Source organism: Equus quagga, chromosome 6 (assembly GCF_021613505.1).
Source record: "Equus quagga isolate Etosha38 chromosome 6, UCLA_HA_Equagga_1.0, whole genome shotgun sequence".
NCBI classification, from domain to species: Eukaryota; Metazoa; Chordata; class Mammalia; order Perissodactyla; family Equidae; genus Equus; species Equus quagga.
This window is the reverse complement of record NC_060272.1, coordinates 37,415,261-37,442,312: the sequence shown is the minus strand read 5'-3', so window position 1 is coordinate 37,442,312 and position 27,052 is coordinate 37,415,261. Positions and strand designations below refer to the sequence as shown.

The 27,052-nt window shown below is 34.2% G+C and overlaps 1 non-coding gene across 1 annotated transcript; it reads left to right on the top strand.

Annotated features, from left to right (window-relative positions):
- Nucleotides 1-8,612: 8,612 nt before the first annotated feature.
- LOC124241430 (U7 small nuclear RNA) lies at nucleotides 8,613-8,674 on the top strand. Its single transcript, XR_006889208.1, has one exon. It is a non-coding gene; the product is annotated as a U7 small nuclear RNA (small nuclear RNA).
- Nucleotides 8,675-27,052: the final 18,378 nt, after the last annotated feature.

The following is a 27,052-nucleotide window of genomic DNA, read 5'->3' as shown; positions in this document are numbered from 1 at the left end:
GGGAACTTGAAAATAGGTCACTAGAGATTCTCCAGTCTGAGAAACAGAAAGAAAATAAGAATGAAGAAAAATGAAAGAGACTTGGGGGACATCATGAGAGTGTCAACGTATGCACATTGGGAGTCCCAGGATAGGAACAAAAGGTTTAGGAAGAATATTTGTAGAAATAAATGCCCCAGATTTCCCAAATATGATGAAAAACATTAATACACACAAACAAGAAGCTCAACAATCTATGAGTAGGATAAACTCAAAGAAATGAACACCTTTGCCATTGTTCTCAAGTGAGCACAAAGTTTATGACTCAGGAACAAAGCTTTCTGGGTGGCTGCACATTTTTGCAAGCTTCAGGTAGTGCATTCTATGCATGATAAAGTGAAGTTGACTCTCATAGATGTTCTCTGGTTCTAATGACTTACAAAAAAAAGCAAGCAAAACAAGCAGCACCAGAAAAGGAAACTGTAAAGGAACAGTCAAGTTGATCAAAAGAGAAGCAAGAGAGTTTCATAAAAATTGAAGAAAAGGCTTTCAACAAGGTGGTAATACTCCAAGTTTTATGTGCAGTGAAATCTGTGTAACCTGTCCAACCTTTTATTATGGAGAAATGTGGCCCTATTTATAGATGTGTTTGTAATAGATGCTTATGATGGTTTAAAAGCGTCAGAAATAATGAAATGCATCTTCTCTGGCAAGTATTTTGCCTATATGTAATCTCATGATAGTTTTTAAACATACAGCTTGTCTAACTAGCTTTTAGTTAAAAATCTAGCAAATAAGCAAGCTGCTAGTGGCAATGGCATCATCTGGAATCAGTGTAAATTCTTAGAAATCACAAAGAAAAGATTGAACAAAAAGGATCATCCAAATATAAGATTATTTGAAAATTAGCCATAAGTTTTACATTTAAAAATATTTTATTAAGTATAATAAGATTTGCTGTCAGAGTTCTTTAGCTCTACCTAGAATATGTTCACTTGAGCTTAAAACAAGTTGTTAAATTGAGCACAATTTATTGTCCACAGAAAGTGCGAAAATTTTTTCAGTCCATGACATTTATGTGTGCATTCCCCTTCCTATATAAACATGTTAAACATAACCCAAAGCGTAGTGCCAAATATAAAATTTCTGTTTTTCTCTGTAGCTCTCCTGGGAGTGATGATATGTCTTCATTTCATTGACTCTTATAGTGAAGAGCCAGAATGTGCATTGTGGATATGTCTGAATGAAAAGTTCGATAGTTATAGTCTATTTTACTAAGATGGAAAAAAGTAATTCTTCCCTTTTTTGGTTTTGCCTATTTTTACTAGGGACGCACTAACTTTAAACTGAGAAAAAATCAAACGTTTGCAAGTACCAGATAGGAAAAGAAAACGTCAAAAGGCAAATGTTCCGTGTCATGGTGTGGGAGCTCAAATCTCCTGTGCTGGCCGCGTGCTGTCAGAGTACTGCATACCCACCCCACAGGAGAGGCGAGAACTTGTGAAAGAAAATCCTATGGGAAAATGTGCAAAATAGAAAAATCTGAGAACTAAACTGCTCTTTCCCTTCGTTTGGTTTAATTTTTCTCTCTGGTTAAAAAAAGAAGAAGAAATGTTATTTTAAAAATTTAAGATGCACACGTTAGCTGACTAAACATAATGCTACCTTTTCATAACAATATTAGTTACTCATTGATGCTGTTAAAATACGTGAAACACCTATGATTTCCAGGAAAGGGAACTCACTATAAAATTTAGGAGTTTATTTTCTTAAACATCCTAGTGCCTATGTCTGTCTTTATACATTTGGAATAGTTTTGGGTAAAAATAATTAGGATCAGCCACAAAATCTAATATCTGATCACTAATCTCTTGTGCACCTGTAAATATAAGAACTATTTCTCACTGGTTTTGTTTTTCCTGAATCAAACCTCTTATAGAGATGTGCTAGATCAATTAAGCCACGCAAGTGCTGTTAAAAAATTGCTAGATTAGTGCTGGAGGACTTTAGTCACCTTCCCTGAAAGACATAATACACTTTTCAAATTGCTCAGTTCAAATCCATTCTTATATGTATTGAAACTAATGTCGTCATATCTCTGTACTGCCAAAGATCCTCTAGCTTTCCCTGGCCTGCAATTTCCTCCACGTCTGAATTCCTTAGTCTCAACCATCTTCTCCAGCTTCATCTTTGGTTGCTTCCTATCACCAACATTTCCTACCAGGCACACTGAAATCACTGCTCCCTGGACATATGGTGGCTTCTCATACTGCCCCTGCTCTTACCCATCCCTTGTCCAAGATGCCCTTCCTTGTTCCTACTCCATCTTCATCAAACGCTCATGAAATCTTCCTTAAATCTCTCAAGCAAAGTTAGTTGTACTTTCTAAATATGTCTAGGGCTATTTCTAAATGGCTGCAGACACAACAGACAGGAAGAAAAGTCCAAAATCTCAAGTAACCTTAGAATGGTAAGGTGGAGGACAGGAGAAAAAGACTGATATCTAAGAGCTCTTGTATCCTCATCAGAGGTGCATGCATAAGAAAATGTCTTAGTGGTGATGACTGTCTTCAACACTCCCTGATTCTTTCATTCTCTTTTCCTCAAAGGTGTGAGTCTTCATGCTATTTTTCAGATATTTTATGTCTTCCACCAAAGAACCCCAATCCAAACCTCCTTAGCCTTGTAGTCTTTCATGCACCAGGCTCATGACTATTCTGGAATCAAAATTTATTGAAAGTTCTAAGTTCCTCACTCTTGCTTTATGCTAGGTAATTGCCAGCTAGTTCATGTGAGGGAGTCCCTGTTAATATGTTAATGGATACTCCTGTGTAAAATGAGACAAATCCCAACACAACTCATGGCCCAAAATCTCAGCAGATGTGTTTTAAGCTTCAGAGTCCTTCACTTGATTAAGCCCTTCCTACTCCCTGGAAAGGAGACTGAGCAGTATGTTCACATGTTCATATGCTTTTGTAAGTTTACAAAATAAGATATTTTAACTGTAATCAAATATGACCACTCCAATTTCCCTCCCATTGCATGTGTGTAGTGTAGTTTTGAGGTTGTTGCAAATGTTTTTTGGGATCTAGCTAAGAGCAAATTTTGTTGAGGATACATACATTAGTTTTGATTTATGGAATGTACTTGTAGAGTTCAAATTCAAGTTATTGCTGGCTATAACAGCCTAAAGAAAGCTCTCAGGAATCCTCATACCTCCTTCTGTGAGTCTCATCCATTGTTGTGACAGGGTAAGAGGTGATATTGAGATGTGAGAGACATGAGTGAGTCTTACGGAAAGAAGCACTGGAAGGATGTAGGGACATTTAACTTAGCCGCTGCACAAGAAAAGTTGAAACGCCCTGAAAATTTACAGCCTTTCCCAACTTTGACATTAATTCTAAAATTTACGTGACATTACCTATGAGGAATTGTGAATGTGAAAGAAACTCTTCTAAACTCTCATAATAAAATAGACGTTTTGATCACCCATGAAGAAGAAAGAATGATATATTTCTATTATCTGTAGAGAAAATACTTTTAAATTATTGCCAAATGAATGAGTAGACAGACAAAAATGAAAATTTTGTGATTACTGTAATATTTATGATTTTTTAATGTGTAATATTTACTATATTCTTTATTCTTCTAAACAAATACTTTAATTGCTAATTTTATATTCTTTTTCTTAAAGTGGGCTCTGCAAATGGTATGAGCCTCAGTATCCACAAAACATGAACTGCTCATAAATATTACTTGTTATTACTATTATTATCAATTCAATGTTTCTCCAGGGAACTTTATATTCAGTAACGACTTTCTACAAACAATATTTTGACTCAAGAAGTAACTCTACTGCAAGGAATGTCAAACTCAATAATGAATCAATAAAGGGTTTGTTTTCCTCATGTAGCTGGTGCCTAGTGAAGAGAAGTTATTATATTTTTCTAGTGAATTAATCAGTCTTCTTTGAGTCTTTCAGTATTTGAACGACTTCTCCCGTTCATGTAATAATCCTGGCAAACTCTTTATGGAACCCTTTTTTGGCTTGAAAAAGGCAGCCCTTTTCCAATAAATCTGAGTAGAAGATATTGCCCCTGAGGATAAAGTGAAGCAATTAATTAGGCTATAAAATATTCTCAAATAAAGATTTTAAATTAAAATTTAAATTAAGATTTTAAATTAAATTTCTCATTATAGTCAGAATGTGTTAGGTTATATTACAATAACAATCAAATCTTGAAACCTTGATGGTTTACTACAGATATGTGTTTCTTGCCCTTGCAAATGCTATGGGAGGTCTGGTAACACTGCAAGGCTGTTCCCTTCCCAGGACTGACTATAGGATCCAGGATGTTTTATCCTGTGGCTCTGTAATTTCTATATGTGGTCTTCAGAAATATTGGACAAGGGAGGAATACGAGACATTACATTTCAGAAATGAAGATATACACAAGATGCATTTCACACAAATACATCAAAATACTTGAACTAAAATGCAGAAACATTTTAATGTACAAAATAATGTATGCAATAAGCATCTCTTACTCCCTCCTCCCATTCCTGACTCTCCAACTACATCTCCCAAGTAAAGCTCATGAAAGGGGTAAGAATCAGATAAGAGATGGGTTAAGGTCTAAAAAAGACGGAATTTTAGAGGCAAACAAGATTTGGGGTCTTTTGCATGCATCACTTGAATTTTAAAGAGCTGTAAATGTAATGAATTTATATCATATAAATCAAAGTGTCACAGACTTCAAATGGCCATGTCAAATTGCCATAAACAAAGGAAAATAAAAGTTATTTATCTGTGACCTATTTTATAAAGTTGATTATAGCTATTCCACCTTCAAGAAGGTGGAGAATGACTTCCCATTCCTTAGTTGTAGGTTGCACATAATGACTTCTTCCAAAAGTGGACAGTATGGAAAGTGGGGTTGGGAGGTAACTTTCTAGTGGAGAAACCTGACAAACACTATGTCCTCCAGGTGATCAAGGTCACCATCAATACTGATACATTATGTTGACAGTGTGTACACTTAATACGTTGTGATGAAACTATCACTTTACCTTTTGTGGTCTTCCTTTCAGCAACACATAATCAGAGTCTAATCATGAGAAAAATATTGGACAAATCCTAATTGAGGGACATTCTACAAGATACCTGCCCAGTAATCCTCAAAATTGTCAAAGTCATCAAAAACAAGCAAAGTCCAAGAAACCGACATAGCCAAGAAGAGCCTAAGGAGACAAGAGTATTAAATTTATTATGGCATCCTGGACAAGATCCCAGAAGAGGAAAAGGACGTTAAGTTAAAAACTGAAGAAATATGAATAAAATATGGACTTTTTCTAATAATAATGTATTAATATGGTTCATTAGTTGTAAAAATAGTACCATATTAATGTAAGATGTTGATAATAGAGAAAATAGTGGAAGCTATATAGGAACTTTCTGTTACTATCTTTATGATTTTTCTGTAAATAAAAAATTGTCCTTAAAAAGTTTATTTAAAAAAATACAAACAAAAGGTTTAAAAAAAAACCTCTCTAATCATGGCTTGCAGTTCCTCAGTAAACTATTAATATAATATTGGTCAAATTATTTTTTTGTTCAGCTGAATTCTTTAGAAGAACTGTGATACAGTCATATGACAAAAGGTACTCAATAGCCAATACAAAATTTCTCTGCATATGAAAGCTAAACTCTGTCTACGATACTTACTATTAGAAAAGTGAGAACTAAAGGTCATATAAACAGTAACAAACAATTATAGATAGATAAATAGATAGATAAATGGACAGATTATAGATAGAAAGATAAAGACAGAAGATTAGATAGATTGAGAGAGAGAGAGATAAAGATGATAAACAAAAATATGTAAGGTTTGAAATCATAATTTCTACATAAGATAAATAGTTGATATCTGATTTTCAACAAAGAAACTTTGAAGTATATTCAATAATGAGTGATTCATTTAGGAAAAGGGCCTAAAGAGAAATCAACCAATCAACCAAATGAGTTAACAAACACACAAACTTCCATAAGGAATAAGATGAACAAAATTTTAATAGGTTTTTGAAACTATCTTAGCAGCTCCTAAAAGTTTTATTTTAGTACTCTATGTTTGTTACAGTATTATGCCCAAACTTCTAAAATGAATTCCTACTAATCTTACAAAAAATCTCATAATACACAGGTTAAAAATAAAAATCTATAATTTACTTTATTGAAGGTTCAAATTATGCCTCAGATAAAGACTCTGTAATTTTCTTACTGGAAGAGAAGGATAAAAACCTTTCTTTTGATTTACAATAAATTAGATTAGTTAAAAATGTAATTAAAGTTATAACTATAATATAATGACACTGGTTTTATAACAAAATAACAAAATTATATATCTAATGTATAATTGCCAATTTCAATATATTGAAGCTTTGGCTTTAATCCAAAAATATCACCTTTGCTAAACACAGTTTCAAAACTCCTCTTTAGGAACTAACTTCAGAACCTCTCTATAACTGACTTGAGTATTTTTACTTTCAGAGAAATTTCCCCATGAGAACTTAGATTTAATTCTTGAAACTCTCATAATACTCTTCAAAGTAAAGTTTTACAGTAAGTTAGAGGATTAAAATAATATAATTGACAAAAAATATGAAGATGTGTGTGTATGTTTTAGATTTTCAAGAATTCTGAAAAAAGCGAATTCTGATTTTTTTATGCAATGATCTCGTAAATAAAGGGAATTTCCTCCCAATATAGCTTCTTTAAAATAAATCTGTCAATTTTACTATTTATATTCCCAATCAATTTTTATACACTCCTCACACAGACATAGTGTTCTTGAAACGTTCAAATTGATATATTGAGGCTCTGAAAACTTCTATAGTTTTTACATTCTGATATTTTCTAGATTGCTGGTCATTTGTAAATTGATTGTGGTAAATTAAGCTGACCACAGTTTTGGACATATTCTACTTGACTACATTTGTATTGAACCAAGCAAGGAAGTATTGATGAACCTTTAGGAAGTCATGAAAAGTTAAAAATGAAAAGAATATAATTATAGATTTATAGCCAGAATTTTATTAATAGATTAAACATAATGAAGATAAACATTTGGTTGTAATTCAAAAAATGCATTAAGTGTAATAAAGTGAATCATTTCAAAAAACAAAATACTAAATGTTAAGGAATAATGACAACATTGCAGCTATCTTTAGAATTTGTTTAAGTGGCATTTACTTAACAGGAAAGAACATAATTGTTCAGTCAAGAACAAGTCAATTGCACATTCTCTCTCACTTGGAAACTCCATCTATTGAGTCATATGGACATGTCTGATGTAGTAAGGAGCCATCACCAACAGGGACCACCATTGGTGTCCCAGAACTCTCTGAGCTTCATCTAAGCCCTTGAATTGCGTGCATTCTTGAAATGATTGGTTACACTTGATACGGGATAAGATCGCCAATTTGTGTAAATCTGATTTATCAATCCAATTCAGCATATTAGCTAAGGTTGAAAAAGGAAAAAACAAAACAAAAAAATAATTGAAACCAGGAGAGGTAAAAAGATTTAAAAAGTACAGAAAATAGTGTAAGGGACATCTGGTACAGGGTAGAAGGGTCTAATGTAATGATGCAAATGGAGGAGACAGATAGTATACAGCAATTCAATATCTGAAGAGATAACAGCTGATAATATTTCAAAACTGAAAAAATACATCAAGCTACAGATACAAGAAGCTCTAGGAACAGCAATTTCAATTAAAACAAGAAAAATTATACCTCAAATGTTTAAAAACAAAGAAAAAGAAAATATTCTAAAAAGTAGAGGAAACGGACACTACCTTCAAAGTAGAAACAGTAATACCGACAGCTAAATTCCCTACAGAAATTAAGATATTGAAAGGAATTTTTAATGTGTGAAAATAAAATAAATCCCAATCAAGAATTCCATATTCAGTAAAAAAAATATCCTTCCAAAAATGAAAGCCAAGTTCATTCTTAGACAAACTGGAAAAATTTGTCACCAGTAGACTATACTACAAGTTGCATTAACGGAGTTCTTCAAATAGAAGAAAAGCATTCTCAGATCAAATAAAAACAGAAAGAATTAAAGAGAAACAGAAATGATAAATTTAAGAATACATTAAACAAATATTTAATGTACCAAAAATAATGAAGCTCCTTGTCATTTAAAGTACATGTACACTTAAGCTATATGACAATAATAATATAAAAATATATGTTTTATGAAATATATTTATTTATAAGAGAATATATACATTTAAGTGTTCCAAGGTCCTTGAATTTATCAGGAAGTGAAGAAAATATTAAGTATATCAGGTTCTAATTGGTCAAGTTTTATATTGTAATTTTCTGCTGATGTCATATATAACTAAAATAGTATGATATAAAGCAATTTTAAAATTTTTATAATGAGCAAAAAGAATAAGGTGGATGGTAGATTTAAACCCAAATATGTTAGAAATTATATTATATTTAAATGATCTAAATACTGTAATTAAAGGTAATTTGTCATATTAAATTTTTAAATGTAGCTATTTTGGCTGAAAGTATACGCTTTAACATAAGGATACAGAAATATTGAAGTAAAAAGATAGAAGTGCTACAACGCTTTTAGAATCTGTCTAGCAGGTTTTCTGGTCCTCATCGGAAGACCCTCCACACACACACAAAAAAAGATAGGAGAAATAAATAACCAAAACAACACCCAAAAACTTTTATGGTTATTCTAATATCAGACAAAGCTAAGCTGTTGTACATTGATACATGGAACGACACATATCAGCTAAAATAAATAAAAGAGAACTAAGACGCATTTTAAAAAACATACTGTAGAGTAGAATGATATAGAATTTATTACTTATAGTTTTAAGCTTCCAAGACAATGAATATATATGATTTGCTATGCATAGAAGATATAAAAACATACATGGGAATGATAATTCAGAATACTATAGAAGAGGGAGAAATGGAATATGAAGAAATTAAAAGAATGGCAATACATTTTAATGTACCTAATAAATTGGCAAACAATGGAAATAAGATTAAATGAAGTTGGGAAATGGAAAGGTGTCTTTTCTATATTATTCTCCATGATTAAGGGAGACAACAGTTAGGAAGTTAGCTTAAGAAACATCAGAGTCACAGACCCAGAGCCACCCCTGTGTCAAGAGCCCTCAATATTTATCTTCTCTGTATCTGCCGGAGTAGCTGCAGAAAATCACCTCAGTTCCAGAAAATCCCTCCACATAAATATAGTTTTAGTTTGCAATCACAAAAGCAGGTATTACTGTCCATCCCTTTACCAATGTTTCTCAGCTATTCAAATAGCTCCTGACACATGGTTGATGCTCAAATATTGTGGAATGTTGTTGCATAAACAAATGATTAGAAAGATAGTGAGTATTCAATTCACAAATTTGCCACTTCTCCTCTTGCCCCAAATGTACTTCCCTCCTCATTCTTAGCCAATTTCCTCATTTTCAACAATTAAATCTTCAAATCTATTTGGCTTTCATCTTTTCCTTCTTTCCTTCTGTTTTAGTAGAAGAATTTCTTTCAAAGGTCAATCGTCTCACTTGAGCTATCGCTCCTGTTTCCTCTTGCTTTCTTGTGGACTTAATTAATTTTGTTACCATTCAAAAGTCAGAGTTTTCCCATCTTTAATGAATCATTTCCATTATTTTTTAAAAATAACCCAGTATCTCCAATATTTGAAAACGAAGTCCCATAACTTCCTCAATGTTCCCCAGCCACAGCCTCACTTTTTGGTTATTTTTCATAAACAAACTTCAAAGAACCATAGACAAACTTCCTAGAACCATGTTTACCACCTCTTTTTTCCCACCTGCATTCACATTTTAACCACTTAAATCAGATTTACTACCTAACATTCCATTTAAACCACTCTTCTCATATTCAGCAATGTCCAAACTATTGCTACAAAGAATATTGCTCTGTATTAATCTTATTCTGAATCACTACATCATTTGATACCGTTCATTTTTCTCTTTTATATTTCATGAGCCCACTCTGCTATGTAACAGATCACTTTTCTTCTCCTCTACCTAGCCTCCAAATACTGATGTTCCTCTTCTTTTCTTGGTTCTCTACTTATCTCTTTCACCATACCTTTTCATAAAGCTCTATACCAGTATCTTCCAATTCATTATCTATTCCAATTTTCTTCTTTGTATTACAAGAGTTCATATCCATCTGCTTAGTTTGACCTCTACACTTGGATAGAAACTTTTCAAATTTAAAACATTCAAAATTAAATAATTTATTTCACAATCGCTTTAAATTTCTCCCCTTAAGAATTGCCAGATTTACTCCTAGATTTCCCGAGAAGTCACTGTTTACTTCTCGGTAAATGGATACCACATTCCACCTAATTCCTTAAGTCAGAAATCTGGGAATTATTCTTGATTCTTCCCTTCTGTTTACTCCTCTCATAATCTATTAGCATCTTCTGTAAATTTTATCTTGTTAATTTATTTACAATGTCTTTATGTTTCATCACCAGTCTCCTTAACGTAGTGTCATCCATCATCTTCCCAGGCTTAATATATCAGCTTCCTAAGTGGCCTTCCCACTTGAACAAGTTTCCTCTTTCCTTTTCCAAAAATGAGTGATCTTTAAAGTCCTAAATAAGATAGCGTCATTTCACAGCTAAAATGATATTCCAGTGTTCTTAGGATTATATACAATTTTTTAAATGAATCTCAAAGTACTATATAATTTGACCCCAACCTATTTTTCCAGTCTTTTCTCAAATATTTGCCACTATTGATATCTAGGCACACCATTCTCCTTTCAGTTCTTTCAAAATAAAAAACTCTTCCTCAATTCATGACCATCACACATGTTATTTCTGCTTCCAGAATACTGATATCCTCGCTCTTCACTTAGCTGGCTCCTCCTCTGCTTTCCATTTTCATCTTAAATATCATCTCTTCAATGAAGCTTTTGCTAATTACCCTATGGAAAGATAACTTTAATTTGTATACAAAGCATTCAAGTGTAAAAAGAGAGGAGAATCAAAAGAGGGAGTATAAAGCCTTCAAGTATAAAAAGGGAGTATTGCTTCATATATGATTAGCCCAATTTATAATTCTGGGTTTTGGTCTGTTTTTTACATTTAGAAGGTAAAGCAGGATCCACATTTTCCTTGTTCACCACTGATCGCCATCATTTGACATAGTGGCTGAAATATACTCGGTATACAGTAAATATTTGTTTCATGAATAAAATATGAAAGAAAGAATGAAAAGCTTTTAAATAAAGAAGATTAATAAATTCAACATAAAAATCTCAGAAAATAATTATTTTTCATTTATTCAATGCAAATTAGATAAAATTTAAAGTTTTCTTCTGTATCATTCTAAATATACATTCATGCGAACACCTAGATACTATATCTTATCCTTATTCAGGTAGTTGCCTTGAGTATTTTGCCTGCATAGTGGTCAAATAAGAATACAAATTAACAGAGTTATTATCTTCTCAGTAACTTGTAGGCAATTGTCAGGTGTGCATCTAAAGAGTCCAAACAGAACTAGCCCTAAGAACTCTCATTTTTGCAAACACATGTACACGCGCGTGCATGCACACACACACACGGTAATATGATCTATATAAATGACCTGGAAGAAGAAGTAAATGATGGAGTAATAGCATTCACAATCTGTTGTTGACATACAATTACCTGGGTTAAGCAAAACAAGGCAGGCTTTTGCAGAACCCTGGAAAGAGCAACTAAGCTGGTTAATTGGTACTGGATGGCAGATGATTCACTGTAGACTCATGCAAGATACTGCACATTTAACTGAACAATGTAAATTATGTGTACATACTAATGGGTTCTAAATTAGCTGTATTCCCAAAGAGAGCATCCAGGTATTATTGTGAACAACTCAATGAAGATGTCAACTCAACGTTTAGTTGTAGGCAGAAAGGCAAGTAAGATGTTAGGTTGGGATAAGATATAGAAACTCATCATGGAAAACATTCTGTCAGTAAATAAACCAGTGATCACAGACTACCTTGGGAAATGCATTTCCTTGAGGTGATACCATGTCAAAATCATCTGAAATTTCCACTTAAAATACTGTTAATGTGTTGGATATACGTCAGTAATTTTTTATTTTTAGGAAAATAATTAGTTAAGAGGCTGTGAATTGTTTAAAAAAATGTGATACAATATGCACAGTTTCCTGATGATCTGCTAGTGTTAGAAAAAAACTTACTGAATATGAGACTGGGTAGATAATAAAGTAAGGAGTAATATTCCTAATATTCAGGGGGAGGAAAGAAAATCAAATGATGAGGACAGTTGTTAAGCAGGATGTGAGTTTGATGAGATTGGTATGAGGCAAGCAAATCCAGTTTACTGTGTTATTTATCTCAGGATATCTTTCTTCAATTTTTTATGATTGTTTACTCATCCTGTCAATAAAATGTGAGCCAAAAATAGGCTGCAAGGTTGTGTCTACATAATGCTAAAACAATTGATGGAAAGCTAAAGAGCCCTCATAGCTCCTAGACTTGCTCTTATTAGAGAAATTTTAAAATCATATAGTAATTATTTGCTACTGATTCATCTCTTCCACTCTACAGTGAGTTATTCAAAAGCAAGATTCAATATTCAATAACATATACCTAAGACTACAGCTTCTGGCATTTGGTGATCAATAAATGTTAGCTGGATAAATGAATTAATGAATGAGTTCACTTGCAAATGAATGAATTGGTTTCATTTGCATAGCACCAAGGAAAAACTGTCACTTCTTTCTGAGGTATGAACCTGTATTTCTCAATGGGTGAATGAAATACCTTGGGATCAAATAGTTCTGTTATAAATATTAAATACAAAGTATTCTGACGACCAAATAAATTATTAAGCTCTATACTTGCTTCTCTTTTTTGATCGGTATGTAATTTCCTTGAGAGATTCAATCTATAACTGTGCATTGCCTATCTACTCATAAAGAGTTATAGGTGCTACAGATTGAATGAAGAGAACACACATGGCCCTGCCAGCATGGATCTTAAAAGCAAGCTGGAAAGATTGAATAAGTTATTAACAATGTGATAACTCTTGCCAAAAGAGAATATAGGTTAATGTGCAAACATACAGCAAGATTTGTCCTAGTTAAGGAGTCGGGAAAGGTTTCGATTAAATTCACTACAGTGAGGAATTGAAAGATGGGGAGAGTTAGGTAGGTAAGTTGACAGAAGTAGGAGGAAGGCTGATGTCCTAATTTCCTTTGCTTGAGAAGACTGGCACATTTGTAGAATTGGATGTCTTGTAAGGGGAAAACTTTGAGAACAAAGAGGTGAGTGGTGCTGCTAAAGCAGGGCGTAGGCAGCTTTTTGAACATATGCATCCTTGTGGCCTACTTTGAGACTTTTGAATTTGATCTTTATGGTAATGGGACATTGAACGTTCTGATATGGGGAGTAACATGTTCCAGTTCCTGCTTATAAAAAAATTACTCTGGCTGCCTCATGCAGGAAGGACTTGGATAGGTATGCCAAGAGCACTACAAATTAGAGGGCTATTGCATTCACACAGAACGGAGGAAGAGAAACTTATGTACAATATGAAGTGCGTAATAATCACAATGGAATATAGGATGTATTGATTCTCAATGTCAAATATATAGTAATTATTATGAAGCATATGGAAGATATAATTAATATAGTCTTCTCACGTGATGACAGGTTAAAGTAGCAACTAAAAATTACTCTTCTTTACATACTTTATAGAGAGTTCTACCATTTACCTCTTGATTATGGTATTACTTCTCTATGAAGCTATCATTATGCTGACTCTTCTGTTCATGTAAACCACCAGTCAGTTCAGACAATCAGCTAAGTGAAATTACTGAAATTTTACTAATTGAAAATTTTGCTTAATTGAATTAGTGAAATTTTTCACTAATATGTCTGGTTGTTTAATTAAATTGGTAAAAATCAATTAGCTATCTTGGCCTCTTGGGGTTTCTTTTTTATTGTTTTGGTTTGGTTTCTTTCGAAAAAGACTCAGAATGGCTATGCTCTTATACAATAGGAGGTAAAAATGAAGATGTGAAATGTGTCCCTGTTCTTAGATACATGAACCAGAAATCACTGGGGCATCAACTAGCCCAGTTTTCCCTTCACATTGCATCCTGTTCTGTCATTCTTCTACACACTATTTTCTACCATTTCAATACCCTCAATTATAGTACTGGCTACCAAGAATGTAAACTTATAGTAAGACATATCATTTGCTTTCCATTATAGATATGATAACAAATTTACTTCATAGATAGAAGGAAGCATATTACTTTCTGAAAAGAAAGCATTGCCCCATTCCCTCATGAATAAAAATATGCTGTAGTAGTAGGGCTGCCAAGAGTTACACTATATTTCCTTAGGATTAGAGGCAACGTTTCATTTTTGATAATGTACTGGAAAGGTAAAATGCATCAGAAAACTCTATTCACTAAATTTATCATTCACACAGTTGGCCTATCATAGTTAGTCACATAATTCATAAACTGATTAAGTGCAAAGTGAATGAATCATGTAACTAAATATTTTCAAGGCAGTGCATGAATGATAGAGTTAATCAATAATGTACCCAAACTCACTTTACTTGCTATTAGCACAGTACTCTTTATTTTGGCAAGTGGTAGAAAATCTATATTTGGAGGTCATTCAGAATCACTGGTCTAAGGCCAATCGTAGGCATAATTGTAGAGAATCAAGCATTTCTTTACAAGTCTCCATGCTTTCTAGATTTTTTCTGAATCTTTTTAGCCCATTTAACCTGACACTTAAATTCCTAGAACATAATTTTAAAAGATCAGTGGAAGTTGACTTTATTTCAAGAAAATGCATACCTTTCTCTTCCTTTTGCAAAACTATTGATGGGAATGCCTTGTAAAAACTCATTTGGTATTTAAAATTTTGCTGAAGATTCATCATGAAGGACACCCAGTAAAACTGAAATGTAATTTTAAAACAATGAAAGGCTAAAAGAGGTTGTGAGGAAACCAATACCAATATATTCTTCCTCATAACCCGTATAGCACTATTAAGACTTAGTAGGCTTCTTCATTAATACCGTTATGTCTGAGTTGCTTTATCTGTCATTTAAATCAAAAGTCTTCTGAGATATAAAACCATCTTATTCTGCCTATTAAAAAATGCCAACTGTGCTGCCAGTCTTGTAAATAAATAATCATGAATGTCTGCAGGAGACAGGCTCATCTAGCACGGCCTTGCTTTTAAAGAGAAAAAAACTCAGAGGCATTTACTTCAAACTACATGCATTTATTTACTCATTGACATCTGGCCAATTTCCACATTTCTAAAGCAAGAGATAATTTATACATTAAACTTAAATAGTTATGACAGGCAACAAGTTGGAATAAAGCAAAAACAAATAAATAAATGACCCTTGTTCTTGCCATGTTCAGATAACCGCCTTATTCAAGAAATTGACTGTGGAGGAAATAGAATTGCCTTTCAAGATTCCTTGCAGCTGTGATCCAAGGCAGAAAAAAAGATATCCCACAGCAGGAATTCACCCAGCAACCACTGCACCTCAGCAATGTAGGTGAGTTTGTATTTACTCCATCCTCCGACGCTCCAAACTCACTAAGTTTACTGCTTCATCACTTGCCTGACTACATTACAAAAACTCAACAACCAGACATCTTTGACCAGACTCAGACCAAAAGTATGACCCTGATAAGCTATCAGTCTTAGTTATGACATAGTTTGTTGTCTTTGAGGCTATAAATAAGGTCACTTATAGACAAAATTGTGACACAGGTAAACTTTGACTTGATGTCTTACCAGAGATCCTTATGCCACTTCTTGATTTTCTAAAACCCTCTTTCGGGGAGGCCATACTGGTGTGCTCTTTGTTGTGGAGTTAAAAGAAGTCATTTAACAGAATTGAGATTGTTCCATAATAATCATCTTAATATCCTGATATTTATATCCTTGACCTTTTAATATGACCAAATATTCAAATATATGATTATTAATGGCTATAGTTCCAACACCCTAATATTGGTTATTCCCTACACTCATATAATTTAGTTTTTTAATAGATATTTTATCATACATACTCTTCTAAATAAATAGTAGTGTGACGAACATCTTTGTGCATTTTGGTTTACTCCTTAGGATTCAGTCTGCCAATTAGAGTAATGGAATCAAAAGAATGAATATATTTGAACTTACTTTCAAAAATGGTGCACTTGCACATGTAGTATTTGAGAAATAAATTTTAATTGCTATTTGAACAATATTATACTTCTACAAATGTAAATTAACACTAAATCTTAGCCCAAATGAAAAACACAAATCATAAGGATTGTTGATATGTTTGCAGATCAACGAACAGCAATCGACAGAAAGTCAACACATTTCATACTTGCTTTAACTATGCATAGAGATACTGAATACATCTAAATAAAGTCTCTGATTACTAGGCCAGGAGAACAATAATTTCAATCACTATTTGGTGGTTTTATGTCACCTTAAGTATGATTAAATTGTAAATTCCCCTAGTATGAAAATATTCCTCGGACTATATCATCAACTTGGAGTTTCCTGAACTGAGGAATTAAGAAAAATACTGATGCCTGCTTACTCTTACCCAGAAATTTTTATTTAATTGTTCAGGGATGTGGACATACAAAGATTTGGGTTTTTTCAGAGGTATCCAGATGATTACATTTAGCAGCCATGGTTGAAAATTACTGCTTTAGATAAAGGAAGCTGTGTGTGTGTGTGTGTGCGTGTGCAAATATATGTGTGAAAGTATAGGTTAAAGGAAATAAGCACATGTGACTGGCATAGGGACTGAAGATTCAGGGATTTATGCACAAATCCTGGCTGGAGCTCTGATTGATTTCTCTAAGAAGAGATATAATGGAACTGGAAAACTTCCAGAGAAGGGAAATAAAACTGAGACTAGGAGTGCTGAGGACAGTATGTGGGCAAAAGATAGTATTTGATTTCCAGGACTGGTTGTAATATTTTCGTCTTATGAGGGTTAGTGGTAACCATAGTTACCAGAGAGTATGGGATAATATCCCGTGCTAAAAATAACTCTTACATATTCCGCAAATCCAAAACTTGTTTTGGTTCATAAGGAAATGCTTGATCATGAAAATGGTAAGATCAGTCAGACATTAACATTATTTTACTCAAAATGACAGAAATAAAGCAAAAATTATAGTAACAGATGATCATAAAGTCTACTGCTCCAATTCTTAGTAAATTGCGCAGGAATTCTAGACATCCAGAAATCATTTTGAGTATGGACAGAAACTGAAAAGCATGGAAAGAGAAAAGCTCAAAAAAGAAAGGTGGAAGAATACAGCTGAAAAATCTTTCCCATTTGGAATTTTGCTGAGGGGTCCCAGCCAGGAATTATTTCTTTAAATTAAGAGATTGAAAAGTAATAAAACTCAGCCTCAAGTGATTGAGTCAATCCACTCTGTTGAGGCGAGCCCAGTGTCTGTGACACACCTTTGTGTTTACTCTTTCAGGCGTACAGGAAAGGGACCTGTGCCATGTTCATCTCCCTCTTTAAAATCAGCACAAAAGACAACGATATCAAGGGTAAATGGTCCTATGAAAAGATTGTAGAATTTTCCTCTAGAGGTTTTACTCATAGAAGTATTAAAGATTTATACTATATTCCTCCAGAGCTTACTATATGACTAGAAATAAACATTTCTGCAAGTCCAAGCTTGGGTAGAATCACCACGTGGACACTTGTCACTTATGTATAGAGCATGGATGAGGTGGGCAATAGGAGTTGATGGAAAAGAGCCACAGAAACAAATAAGTCAATTTCCACAATGATCTATTCAAGATCATTTGAAATATAAGTAGCCATGGAAAATGCATTTATGATCATCAACAATTATTCACTACAACGTGCACTTGAAAACTATGCTTAAATTAACCCAATATATGTGAATTGGAAACAAGAATTTCTACTCCCAGATCTTTTCTTTTAAAAAAAGCTATTTAGCCGTGGGTAGTAAGTGCAAGGCCTGATAGTATCTTATTCTTTTTTTTTTTTTTTGAGGACGTTTAGCCCTGAGCTAACTACTGCCAATCCTCCTCTTTTGCTGAGGAAGACTGGCCCTTAGCTAACATTTGTGCCCATCTTCTTCTCCTTTATATGTGGGACGCCTACCACAGCATGGCTTTTGCCAAGCGATGCCATGTCCGCACCCAGGATCGGAACTGGCGAACGCTGGGCCACTGAGAAGGGGAATGTGCGAACTTAACCGCTGCCCTGCCGGGCCGGCCACTCTTATTCTTGATTCTGTGTAATGTCATGACAGAGACACACACACATACACACACATATATGATGACCTACGTGATCTAGCCTTTCCCTTTATATTTCTCTGAACTGATTCAGATGAGTAACAGCTGCCAAATTATACTTCAGATATGATCTGTCTCCTATACAATATTCACACGATAAAAATATACAGCATCTTAAGTCAACCACTATTTTATTCTTTACTAATGGCTCATAAAGGGCAGGAAAAATATTTCAAACCCATAGTGTGAATGGATTGACATCTTCAAAGCAAAGTAGAGAATAATATGCAGGGAATTTCTGTTCTAAGAGCATCCAATTCCATCTTTAGCATAAGTTGCCTGATTTATTCAAATGATGTTGCTTGTATTTCATTTTATCTTTTTATGTTAAGTTTAAAATATTCTTTTTTTAGAAATAAATCACAATTTATTATATACTGTTGGAGACATGTCTTTTACTTTATGATGTGTGTTTTATGATCATTTATGAGAATATATTATAGAATATTTTAGAAATATTATATTTATGACATTAATGGTCTTAGTTGTGAAGATATCAGAACGATCTCATGCTACTTATTGATGCTCTAAATCAAGCATTGGCAAATTTTTCAGTAAAAGATCAGATTTTTGGCTTAACAAGCTAAACAATCTCTGTAGCAACTACTCAACTCTGCCATTGTAGCATGAAAGCAGCCATAGGTAATATGTAAATAAATGAGTGTGTTTCAAAAAAAAACCCTCTTGTTCACAAAAGAGGTGGTGAGCTGGATTTGACCCAAGGGCTGTAGTTTACCATCTCCATTTTAGGCCAACTGTCCACTAAGTGGTGACTCAGCAACCCAGGCTACCTCAATCTGGGGGTTACCCCTCTCCAATGAGACCACTGAGTTTATATCAATGAGGAACAGTTGGCTGGAGGATCATGCACAAGTTCTTAAATACTTTGGCCATGAAGTGTCACATGTCCCTTCTGCCCCCAGCCCATTGACCAGAGCTAATCATATGGCCTTGTGGAACTGTTACAGGTCTGGGAAATCTGAAAACAGATGGGATGTTAAGTGAGCCTGCTTACTGCACACTCAAGAATTATAGGAGGCAATCAGCAGAGAGAAAGTGTAGATAATTATTAACAAAGCATAAGTTTCCAGTATAAGTTACAAGTTGGCCAAATAACTTTTAGGAAGTGGACATTATGTAATTTGTTTTGTGTTGTGCTTTCAACAATATGGGCTGTAATAAGCCCTGTAGTGCTACAGAATAGCTGAAAAGTGAAGAGAGTACACAAATAGGAAAGAGAAACTTTTTTTTAATTTGCAATAGGAAAAGTATTATTCAAAATGTATATTGAGGAAAACAGCATTTTTAGAAATGCTATCTTGATGAAAACTTTATATCTAAAAGTTGAAAAAAGATTAAATACAGACCAAACAACTGTGACTACAAACACCCGTGTACACAGCAGGGGTCATCTTGACCACCCCACCACAGGCTGCCGTGAGAAAAACAACAGTGAGGGACATGCCGAGGGGAGGAGCAACAAAATCTGGTTGATCAAAGAAGAGCTGGATTCAAAGAACACCAAGGACAGAGACAGCCCCTACACAGTTAAAGTCGTGTTTAATTATTCTTTAAAGAATTTTAAATTAGTATCTAAACTAAGATTATATATACCATGTATAATATGTATAATATATTATAGTGTGTGTGTTACATATCTATCCATGTTTATATTAGGTCTTTAGTAAGATGTATAGATGACATACCTATAAATATAGATGCCATAGATATAAACATACAGATATATAGTATATGGTGCCATTTTCTACAGTGCAATAACATAGCTTTTTAATATTAAACGTTAAGATATAGCACCTTTAGAAGTTTGTTTTATATAATCCATATATCTTTTAAGCTATTTTCATTTTTAGAGCCAACAATAGAGCCATAACTATTTCCTTTCAATGTTTTGAAATACACTTTCATAAAGTCCTGGGCACGTCTGGTGACTTCCAGCCTTCATTTCTTTGGTTTTAACACGCTAAAAAATGACATAGTGACGTATTCCCAAAGATCATTTTGCTTCCATTCCCAATTTTCTTTACTCATCATAATAGTGTCCAAAGTTGCAATTCCCCACATTGATTCCTCTACATTTTCCATGATGAAATATTTAATAAAGTGAGTCAAGAATTTATCAGATATTCTGTTTTTGGCAGAATAAAACTTCTAACAGATAAACTCCTCTATCATTTTTACTATTAATATGGTGCCTATTTTATAATATTCATTAAGAAGTCATTTTGAATATTGTTCCACTGGCCTAGAACTCTGAAAAAAATTTATTTCTGCTTCTCTTACCCTTTTTTCTCCTCCAAAAAGTTTCAACTGCAATTCCACTTACCTCTGTGAATTTTTATTCAATAATACATTGTTCTGACATATAATCTAATGTAGCAGAAAAATCATCAGCGTTGGAATCAGACAGGTCCAGGTCCACATTATGGGTGGCTTTTGAAAACTTCTATTAACTCTTTGAGCCAGTACTCTTTATCTAAATCAAAATTATGTTTAATATAAAATCTCTACAAATTTATTTGTGTATTTATCTCCATTAACTTGGTGTTTTGCATCCTCTCTTTTTCATGTTGAAGAAACTATTGTTAAATATATTCCTTGAAAGAAACATTTCAACTCTTTTAAATTCTCTAGGTTCATGAGATTCTAAGTGTATTTTGTTATCAATTTCTTTGGAGAAGCTGAGATGTTAAAAATAAAAAGAGAACAGCCCAAGGTTCAAATTACCAATCATTATTCTTCCATTCACTCCTGTTTCTGGAATAAGAATGAAAGACAATTGCTAAATTCTGTTTGGGGAAGACAGTAAAAGGTGAATTACATATGGCCCTAGTTTACAATCTAAGTAAGGAACTTTATTTGCATTTTTACTTTTTTCTTTTAGAAAAATTTTTTCTGAGTACGTGTCCACTATGCAACAACAATAAAATTTATAAAATTAGAAACATAGAATTGAATAACTACTAAATAACTTACTAAATTTTTCATGTTTTACCCCTGGATAATTACTCATGAGGCTTCAATTGAAGATTTCTAAAACAAAATCAAATAGTCAGCACATAACTTCTAAATTCCTTTCACAGGAAAGTATTATCCTCTATCTGTGGTTGCATAATTCTCAATAATGCTAAAGGTAGTTATTTGTATATCACAAGTAAAGTAGGCCTTTTAGTGTTGGCTAATGCAGAGTGGAATGGCCATTAACCATTCATTTTTTGTGATGGAGGGATTGCATTTACACAACTTGTAGAATTTTTATTCACCCATTTGTCAAGTTTACTTCTCTAAGGTTGTCACAATTTTTCCTAGTTATCATCATGTGAAAAGTTGCTTGTGGCATAAGTTCATTAAATGTAGTTTGGCCAAATGAACCATGTATAGTATAGACAGCTGGAAATCCTGTCAAACAAGATTTATGCAAAAAGATGGTCCTGTGCAATGGTATGACACTGTGGGTACTTGGTTATTATCTCCTGGGTTTTTCTCCAGAGGAATTACTTTCCAATTCCTTAAAATATAAACTGCTCAGCCTTGGTAAATCTGTAGCAGGACTTTTAAAAAGTCTAAAATAAATACCCAGCAGTGGGATAGCTGGATCATATGGTAGATATATTCTTAATTTTCTGAGGATACTTCATACTGCTTTCCATAGTGGCTGCACCAGTTTGCACTCCCGCCAGCAGTGTACAAGGGTTCCCTTCTTTCCACATCCTCTCCAAGACTTGTTGTTTCCTGTCTTGTTAATTATAGCCATTCTGACCTGAGTGAGGTGATACCTCATGAACTTGAAAATGCAAAGGCATAAAGATACATGCACCCTTATATTCATTGCAGCATTATACGCAATAGCCAAGACTTGGAAGCAACCTAGGTGCCTATCAAGGGACGAATGAATAAAGAAGATCTGGTATATATACACAATGGAATTCTACTCAGCCATAAGAAATGATGAAATCCGGCCATTTGTGACAACATGGATGGTCCGTGAGGGTATTATGCTGAGTGAAATTAGTCAGAGGGAGAAAGTCAAATACTATATGATCTCATTCATAAGTAGAAGATAAAAACAATGACAAACAAACACATAGTAATGGAGATTGGATTGGTGGTTACCACAGGGGAAGCGGGGGGAGGGCAAAAAGGGTGATTAGGCTCACATGTGAGGGGATGGACTATAATTAGTTTTTGGGTGGTGAACGTGATGTAATCTACACAGAATTCAAAATATATTATGATATACATCCAAAAGCTGTATAGTATTATAATACAATGTTACTGCAATTACAAAAAAAATTGTCTAAAATATTTTTTTATGTTGGTCTTCAACTGTGGACAGACACAATGGCTTTAAGGAGCACTTTCTTTTTCTTTACGGGATGATGCTGATCAAGACCTATCACACACTATTTTGATGAATTCCACATGGGTTCTTCCCTACCTTTCTGAGTCTTCCTGAGTACAGTTTTGTTTTATTTTGTTTATTCTTATAGTGTACCAGTCAAGTCGATGTCAGACATTATTGATTCTAGAACTACTTAACAAATAACACTTTCATTGTTGTTTACAAGTCTTATCAGTTCTCTTCAAAGTAATATTAGTCAGTTCTAGAATTTGAACACAAAAGGAGATCTCATTGTGTAGAGGACAGAAAAAAAGGATACTTTATTGTATAAAATAAATTCTATAGAAAGAGAGACTAAATGGAACTACAGCAAAGAGAAAAGCAATTGACGAGGTCTACAAGATCTTGAATAAACTGGGTGAATTTTTAAAAATCTCTTTAATATTACCTACGTAACATGTTTACTATTAATTTTTTTTTAAAGTGGAGGGAGCAGTATTGCGAGTGTGGTTATAAACAAACCTTAAGTTATAAAATAGATCAATTGTAGTAAATGTTTATTTCTCACCCACTCACAGTCCAAAATGGGGTTTCAATATTTGCAGTTGACTCTTCCACACACAGTACTCCAGACACACAGGCTCTTCCCTTCTTGTAGCCCTGCCATCTTCAGCATCCAAAGGAATGAAGGGGATTGCCAGGATTGCAAGTGGGCAAGTCTCCACAGGCTGGGCGGGGCCTAAAAGTGGTGCTTCACTCTGCTGATACCCGTGGCTGGAGCTTAGTAATAAGGACACACCTAGCTACAAAGATGGCTTGGAAATGTCATCTGGCTGTGTGTCCAAGAAAAAAGGGAAAAGATATAGAGTGATGGGTCACCATATTCTGACACTCCAACAATCAAACACAAAGAAAAACACATAAATGTACACACACACACACACACACATCGTATTGTTCCAATCACTCAAATAAAGAGAAACAAGACTATCAATCTGTTACATGTCTTTTCTGACCTGAACTGTTAAGAATACATGCAGAAATGTATGATATTTTGTATAGCATGTTAACTTTAGGGTTATTATTAACTCAGAAAAATAGAGACATTTTAAATTTTCATTAATAGAGGTAGACATAAAATATTTACATCTATTCCATAGAATATCAAGTAGCTATTAAAAGGACGAAGTGGAGGTAAATTTGTAATGTTCCAAATTGATGTCCATGATACACTAATTACTAAAAACGAAAATCTACATGAAAAATTTTATTGTAAGTAAAAGTGGGTATATTTGTTAATATATGAATATTTGTACGGAGCACAAAAGTGTGGACAAATACATGATAATCTGATGCTGAAGTTAGGGAGAGCAGGGGGCAGAGTTTTACTTTATAACCTTCTGTACTGTGGGAGGTTATTTTTCCTTTCCTTAAAAAAATCCTCTATTACTTGTGTAATGACAAAAAATTAAGAAAGAAATATGTAATTACAAAAAGAATATCTAATACAAGGGAGGAGGAATTGATTTTATCCTCTTGATAACAAAACTTGAGACTTTCATATATGAATTGCCTCATAGGCCTCCTATTTGCAAGATAGAGCTAATACATGTGTTTTCCACATACATTTCTCAGTGACATGTTGATGTAAAGAGACTTTCTTCTCTCTTAAATCTGGGCCCCAAGTCTCAGAAGCTGTTAGAGCAGCAGAACTAACGTTTTTCTTGGAATGGTGCTGCTTTTCAATATTGTCTTATGGAAAAACTCCTTAAAAATCACTTTAAAGTTAATTATGCCTACTCAGTATTAAGTAAATTGAGGCTCTAAGATGATTTCAATTGAACCAATCTGTGTGTTTATTAAAATACTGCTTCCTAGGCACCTACCCTGGCCCCTTCTACTGTTAGAACCAAATACATGCACTTCCAGCTGAAATCTCAGATAACTCCTTTCCAGAGGCGAATCAGAGAATGTCTGGGACAAACAGCATTTAATATGGGGATTTGAAAGTTAAAGGGAGCCAGGCTTGATTGAATTCTTGTGCCACTGATTGGACATCTCAGGTGTCTTGTCTGAAAGATGCTATAATAGTTTTCTCCTCTTCAAAATGGAGAAAATAGTATCTTCTACCTCAAAAGAGTGTTTGAGGATTGAATGAAATAATGCTTCAAAAGTATTTAGTGAAGTGCCAAATAATCTAGACAATGTTAGTTTATAGTATTATTTTTGTTTTTGCTGCTGGTCTTACTTGAAGATGCCTGAGAAGCAGCCTGCATTGACCCCTAGGAGAAAAGTAGCATGAGCCCAAAGAGAAATGGGCTCCAGAGCTTTGCCTACTTCACAAAGAGACCACTATGCTTGCAGGTTTGCCTGCTATTGTCAGGGAAAACCTATTGGGATCTCCAGCTTAGTTCCATAGTTTCACAACCATTTATTGGGTTGCTACTCTGTGCTAGGCACTTTGTATCTTGGGACTTAAAGATGTATAAGAATCTTTGTGGATGAGTTTCTGCAGACCTTTTGAATGCCTGGTAAAGGTCCTACGGACTAAACAGAGCAGCAGCTTTCTGAAACAAGAAGAGATCAAAGATCTTTCTCTGAGCTAGCAGTGCTCCACCTTTCACCTCACACTGCCACCTCCTTCTGCTCCTCCCACATTCGTTGTCTGAGTGCTCAAGAGCAGAGGTGGGAACACTACTGGATAGAATTTGATCTCTCAGACTTGGCCCCTTGGCTCACATTCACACACACACACCAGCCTTCACAGGCTATCCAGTGTGACACATTCACTCTGTGTGTTGTGTTGCAGGCACAACGAATGATGAGATGCTTTTTATGCGGTGTGAGCGGGATAGATGATCTGTTGCCATCAGTGTAATCGTATTGCAGGTGAACTCACAAATGAATAGTAACAGCCCTACGGCCTGGTGTTTTTTTCACCATTTATATTAATTTATGAATTCATGTACTTGGTCACTGTGATTTATGGAGGAAAAGCAGAAAAGCTAAACAATTGCAGAATCCTTTTGATCGTACGTGATGAAAACATTGGAAAGCGACAGATATTCAATATTCAGGTCAGTTTAGATATTAGTGTGAGTGGCATATCAAAATCTAATCTTAATTAAAGCCTTGGGACAATTAAGCAGTATAGAGAAGAAAGTAAAACAAGGGAGTAAGCAGTCTTCCTAAGAATCAAATAATTTTTCAAATACACACATTTTGTCTAACTACCTGTACGTATAAATACAAAATGGTAAGGTTATGGCACATGAGAATAAAATCTTACATTTCATGAATAAGGGAAAACCTGGCTTAAGTCCAGAAATGGGGAAATATTTATTGTGTAGTTTTGTCTTCCCCTTTTATAATTAATTCAAAATTAGACATGTAATTGTAATTCAGAAACGGGCAAAATACATTCAATGATTTTAACCATTGATAGATTTGTAAACAAAAGCAGCTGGACTGGAATTTCTTCAAGGAAATATTTACATGCCAACAGTTTATCAAACTGAAAGTCTGCTGGTAAATCTACACATGGGCATTATGTTAATGATATGCAACGATGATTCATTCAGTGCCTCCTACTAGTTTCACAAGGCACCAGATGTAAAAGAATAAAATCTGAGTGCAAAAGGGGAAAAGGTCTCTGTGCTTTTCATCCTTTACCACCTTGCAGAGGGAACTATTATTAATTTGGCTATTATCCCTCACTCCTTAAGCTACTCCATATTAAATCATTTCTTAAAGAGGAATTAAAAGAAACTAGGACAAAAGGAGATTAATTCCAAACTAGGTTCCAGAACACCCAAAAACACTTTGTTCTAAACGTTCAATAAATTATCACCTTGTTTTAACAAGCTGGCAATGCAAATGACTATGGAGTATCTTGCTCTAGTAATCTCCAAATTTCAATATTATTCAAATTTTTCACCAAGAACCTGCGAGATTTGAGACCAAGTGATTTTCCTCCCCTCCACTGGGAAGAATGAGAATGAATGATGAAAACAATGAAAAGATGGAGCAAGACCAGTGGCGTAGTGGTTAAGTTCCTGTGCTCCCCTTTGGCGGCCTGGGGTTCGCCAGTTCAGATCCCAGGTGCAGAACTACGCACCACTTATCAAGCCATGCTGTGGCAGGCATCCCACATATGAAACAGAGGAAGATGGGCACAGATGTTAGCTCAGGGCTAATATTCCTCAAAAGGAAAAAGAAAAAGAAAGATGAAGGAGGGGAAAGATGTTTTCAGAAAATAAG